This window comes from Macaca fascicularis, chromosome 2, assembly GCF_037993035.2.
Source record: "Macaca fascicularis isolate 582-1 chromosome 2, T2T-MFA8v1.1".
In the NCBI taxonomy this organism is placed as follows: Eukaryota; Metazoa; Chordata; class Mammalia; order Primates; family Cercopithecidae; genus Macaca; species Macaca fascicularis.
Window position 1 is genome coordinate 106,441,300 of NC_088376.1, and position 6,000 is coordinate 106,447,299.

General features: G+C 46.8%; 1 protein-coding gene across 2 annotated transcripts in view; it reads right to left on the minus strand.

The window, feature by feature from the left end:
- The window catches only part of ANO10 (anoctamin 10), a 239,684-nt gene extending 235,124 nt beyond the window's left edge, over positions 1-4,560 (minus strand). For both annotated transcript variants that reach the window (XM_005546813.5, XM_005546814.5), the window contains exon 1: positions 4,516-4,560. The gene's annotated coding sequence lies outside the window, so the exon portion shown is untranslated. The remainder of the gene's footprint in view (positions 1-4,515) is intronic.
- Between the last annotated feature and the right edge of the window lie 1,440 nt (positions 4,561-6,000).

Genomic DNA, 6,000 nt, shown 5'->3' on the forward strand with positions numbered 1-6,000 from the left:
TATTATGTTTGAGCATATTACATGTGTCAGGATTTAAACAATACAGCAGTCTAGCTTACTCTGATTAATAGCATACAATCCCTCTGTCTTGTTTTGTTTTAGTGGTTTGGACTTTGGTTAATTATGTCTATTAGAATTGGTTAAGAGCTTAATCTCTGGAGACAGACAGACATAAATTCAAATTCAATTCATGACCTCTCAGTTATGTGACCTTAGGCAATTTATTTATCTTCTTCTGTAAAGTGGGATTAATAAAAGTACATGCGGCCTGGCGCGGTGGCTCAAGCCTGTAATCCCAGCACTTTGGGAGGCCGAGACAGGCAGATCACAAGGTCAGGAGATCGAGACCATCCCGGCTAACACGGTGAAACCCCGTCTCTACTAAAAAATACAAAAAAACTAGCTGGGCGAGGTGGCGGGCACCTGTAGTCCCAGCTACTCGGGAGGCTGAGGCAGGAGAATGGCATAAACCCGGGAGGTGGAGCTTGCAGTGAGCCGAGATCCGACCACTGCACTCCAGCCTGGGTGACAGAGCGAGACTCCGTCTCAAAAAAAAAAATAAAATAAAATAAAAAATAAAAGTACATGCCACACTGAATGGTGTGACAGGAAATGAGAGACATGTACAGCACAGTGCTTGCCACATCGTAGGCATGCAACAAATGGTAACCTTTTTATTATTGGCTACTAGTATAAATAGAATATTAAAACTCTGCAATTAAACTTTCTTCAGAGAAATTCTAGTCAACTCTGATCAAGTTTCCAGCTCTAACCAGCAAGAACAAATACGATAAGTCTGACAGTAAGTAGCCATAGGGTAGAGGTAGTCTATCTAGTGTGTCAAAGATACTCTTGTTGGAATAGCCCAAACTTGCTGTTAAAAAATAATAACAACACTTTTAAATGCACAAAAAACAAAACGCTTCCATTTAAATTCAAAGTTATCATAGACTCTTTCCTTGGTTTCCAGAATGCTTTATTATCTTGATTCTCTCCCTTCCTCTAGAATCTCCTTTACCTTCTGGCTTCTCCCAACACTATCTGCAAAAATATGCCCAAATCATTTCTCCTTTGAGTGCAGTGGAACGAAGAAAATTAAATATTTTTTATATATATATATATATATATATATATGCCCAAGAAACAATCCCAAGACTTTTGCCTTCTTTCTATATTATTTCTCCCTCTAAACCCTCTTTCTTTCTCTTAAATTCAAACTCTAACCTCTGTCTTGCTGTCTTTGTAATCTGTCGCTAGTTTTGTCTTCTAAGTTGAGCTCCCTCAGGAGTTTCCAACACTGTTATCGCACTAACACTTGTCTCAATAAAACCAAAACTAATCATAAACTTCTCCCCAGCCTCAGCTTCCTTCCCAGTTTCCCTAACTTTCTCAGGGACACCACCTTCAGCTCTGTAACGAAGCTTGCAAAATAGTGGAGCCAACCTGGAGGCATACAAATGGAGTCAGTCACTTAAGGCTTAAAGGCCTTGCTCTAAAATGTTTTTCAGGTGACCCTATCTAACCCAGTGATTCTCAACCAGGGCAATTTTCAGACGTTAGACATACTTATTCTAACTGTGCACTTCATACAAGCTTTAATGACTCCAAAGTACAAAGGTAAATCAAACTCAAGGGAACAATCACAAAGGAAGTGGCCAACACTGTATAACATTTTTCCTTTCTTCAGTAGAAACCATAATCTTGCGGCAATCTGATTAAACAGATTCAGGATATCTTGCTTGAACCATTCAACTTTTTTTTCCTCTAACAGAGCTTAGGTATTGTCAGGGGCAAAAAAGGTCTTCTAAGTGAATGTTGGATTAAAATTATACTCCAGGCTAGGGGTGGTGGCTCACGCCTATAATCCCAACACTTTGGGAGGCAGAGGTGGGTGGATCACCTGAGGTCAGGAGTCTGAGACCAGTCTGGCCAACATGGTGAAATCCCATCTCTACTAAAAATATAAAAATTAGCCAGGCATGGTGGCAAACGCCTGTAATCCCAGCTACTCGGGAGGCTGAAGCAAGAGAATTGCTTGAACCTGGGAGGCAGAGGTTGCAGTGAGCCAAGGTCGTACCACTGTACTCCAGCCTGGGTGACAGACAAAGACTCTGTCTCAAAAAACAACAACAACAAAAAATCAAATTATACTCCAAATGTATCAGGAATGCTATTGAAAAATACCAGCCAAATCAATATTCAACATGCTAGGTTCAACGAAGGAAATCAGTTCAAGACAAAATCTAGTGGTCACCTAAAATAGCTAATAATGCAGTCAGAACACTTAATGCATAAAAATTCTGGACCAGACAATGGGGGACGCATGTTCTACAAAAGGGAACAATGTGTAAAATCAATGAAGCAAGAATAAAGACAGCATGGGAAAAGAACAATAAGAAGACTGGCCTGACCAGAACAGAGGGCTACGTTTTATTAGATGCAGCCATTTAAGGATAACAAATGCTATAGTTTACATCTGATCCAGTGGCCAGTACATTCTTGTAGGTTTCTGAGCAGAGGATTTTGTGTCAGAGTAATACGAATCTCAGTAAGTAAATCTATTGCGTGAGAATATGGGTATTCTTTGTGGTATTCTTTTAACTCTCCTGGCTGAAATTTTTCATAATAAAAAGCTGGTGGGGAAGAATATTAACCTACCAGTAGAATACAGAAGCTGAGTTCATCACCTTCAAAATGTAAATACCAAATATAATAAACACTTATCATGTGCTTACTATGAGCCAAGCCATGAGAGTCTAAAGGTACAAAGGTAAATAAAGTCTACATCTTGCTTTTGAGGAGCCCTTAGTCTAGTAGCAGAAGCAAGCACACATCAAATTATTCTAACACATGGGCTAAGTACAGTACTTATTGTAAGGTGGAAAGAAAAAGCAAAAGTATGAAGTAACATGACATTATTACCCCAATTATGTAACAACACTACCCTAATTTTGTGTACATTCATATACACAAAAATACAAAAATTAGGAAGAAATGCATCAAAATGTTATTACATGTGGCAAAACTACAGATTTTAATTTTCATCCTTATACTTTTCTCTGTCTTCCAAAGGTGTCTACAGTGAAAAAAGTTGGCCAGGCGCGGTGGCTCACGTCTGTAATCTCAGCACTTTGGGAGGCCAAGGTGGGACGATTACCTGAGGTCAGGAGTTGATGACCAGCCTGGCCAACATGGTGGAACCCCATCTCTATTAAAAACACAAAAATTAGCCGGGCATGGTGGCGGGCGCCTGTAATCCCAGCTACTCGGGAGGCTGAGGCGGGAGAATCGCTTGAACCCGAGAGGCGGAGGTTGCAGTAAGCAGAGATTGTGCCACTGCACTCCAGTCTGGGTGACAGAGCAAGACTTCGTCTCAAAAAGAAAAGAAAAAGAAAAGAAAAAAGTTTAAATGGGTTTAAGTGCACATACACCCCAATTTACCAAGCCTTTTCTATGCCCTTCCATTATTTTAGAGCTTTCAAATTTCATTCATCTGCAACTCTACGATTCTTTCAGCAACAGCTGTTCAGAACAGATGATTTACTTTCCACATTGAATTTTAAACTGTTTATCATGCAGAATGGGCCCTTAGAAAACATCTAGTCCTCTAGATTTGTATGACTTTAAATTAAAAGTCGACACTACAAAGTGGATTTAACCGCTTTAAACCCCACGGGATTAAACTCCGCAGGATTTAAGGCAATATGATACAACTGTGTCCTGAGTCTGAATAAACCTCAGCTGCACTTTTTAAGTCTGGGATCTCCATACACCGTTTTGTTGGAATACAAGGTTTTACAGAAGGCAGCGCACACCAATGCTTGTGCTGTGAAGGCACCCAGAAAATCAGACGCTGCCTGTAGGGGAGAACCCCATTCCATCCACGTTTCTCAGGTGTCCCAGGTACCAGCCAGACAGGTATCTGTTATTTAAACTGCACAGTATGTCCCAGTCAAAAGCCTGGAAACCCAATCACCTCGATGTGAGCATTATCCTGCAAGCCTGCTCCGGCCAAACCCACTTGGAGACAGCCTTGCCCGTCCTGATCCCGGACTGCCCAGGAAGCAAGAATCCCGGGACCCCGAGCTGGCCCTTCTAAAAACCACCCTTCACTCCGCTCCGCCAACTACCCCACTCACTGCCTCCTTCCCCAGAGCGCTGAGGCCCCTAACATCCCCCACCCTGACTCCACCAGCCCCAAATTTCAGCCTCATCGCGCGTCTCTCAGGACTCAAACCCTCGCCCCAGACCCATATTCCCTCTATAAACCTCTCCCCTTCCCTGCGACGTCCACTACCCGCAACACCTTCACTCATCCCTGCCCCCACAGCCTCCGCGCCTATCCTGGTCCCACTTCCCATCCCCAGGGGTGCCGGCACCGGGAGGCGGCCCGGGAACGCAGGGCGGCGGCCGGGAGGAACTCCTGGAGCCTGCAGTGGCCGGGGCTCTGTCGCTGCACGGAGCCGGGCACTGCCGCCGACAGCTGGGGGGTCCGAGGTGCCCTTCCCCACTCACCGGCCGCCGCAGCGCTCCACGTCTTCGGGGGCTGGCCAGAGAGCCGGCGAGAACCGGAGGCCGGGCAAAAGAGCGCCGGGTGCGGGGGGCGGGCCAGGCCAGTGGGGCGGGCGCTGCCGAGCGCTGGGCGTGGCGGACGCGGCGGGGCCTAGACGCGGTCACACGCAGAGGGGGCGGGGCCGCGGCGGGAGAGGCGGGGCCTCACTGGGCGGTCGCTCCGGGAGGGGCGGAACCGCGGTGGGAGGGGCGGGGCCTCACTGGGCGGTCGACGTGGACGAGAACCCAGACTGGAACCGGTCCGAAGAAACAAAAGGCAGCCCTGATTGGGCTGTCGCCTGGAACGGAGCCCAGGCCGGGAGAAAGGGAGGGGCGTACCTAACGTACTGTAGCACCCTTCGAGATCCGGAAGGCAGCGGGAGAGGCGGGGCCGAGAAGGGAGAGGACTGGTTGGGCTGTCACTCGGAGCGGAGGCGGCACGCCGCTGGGCTCTCCAACCCAGAGCGGTCGGGGCGGGGGAAAGGAATACGCCCCTTCACATTTTCCTCTTCCATCTCTTAAAGACCAGAACCTAATTTTCTGGTCACTTTCAGGTATAAGAACAAGTCTCATTTTAACTGTAGCTCACTTTCAAGTTGTGAAAAACGCAGATCCTTGTATAATTAAAACCTAACATCCAACCACAGCCAAATCCCTTTCGGTGGTTTATAGGGTTTCCCAGTCCCTTACCTCTATGAAAACCTCTTTTACTCTCCTACTTGCTCCTCACCAGCCACACTGGTACCCTTGTTCCTCCTAGAACTCGCCAGACACCTTTCCACCTCCAGGCCCAGGGTCTTTGCCCCAGCCATTCCCTCTGCCCAGAAAGCTCTTCCCTCGGATAGCTGCTTGGCTCACTTCCTCACCTCCCTTGGTTTTTGCTGGGCTTTCACTTTCTCCCTGAGGCCCTTTCTGACCGTCCTACTTAATACCTGTTCTCATCTCCTCCCCACCCCACCATTTCCTTACCTGCTCTCCTATTTCTTTTGTCCACCACGCCTATTGACTTTTTGTTGTTGTTGTTTTGAGATAGAGCCTCGCTCTGTCACCCAGGCTAGGGTGCAGTGGCGCAGTCTCGGCTCACTGCAACCTCCGCCTCCCAGGTTCAAGCGATTCTCCTGTCTCAGCCTCCCGAGTAGCTGGGATTACAGGCGCGCACCACCACGCCCAGCCAATTTTTGTATTTTTTGTAGAGACAGGGTTTCACCACGTTGGCCAGGCTGGTCTTGAACTCCTCACCTCAGGTGATCCGCCTGCCTCCGCTTCCCAAAGTGCTGGGATTACAGGCGTGAGCCACTGCACCTAGCCGGCTTTAAGTGTTTTTAGTTACCCAGGGTCTACCACAGTCTGAAAATAGGTGAGGCCAGAACAATAAGATATTGGGAGAGAGAGAGAGACCATATTCACCTTTTATTACAGTCTATTTTTATAATTTTTCTATTTTATTAT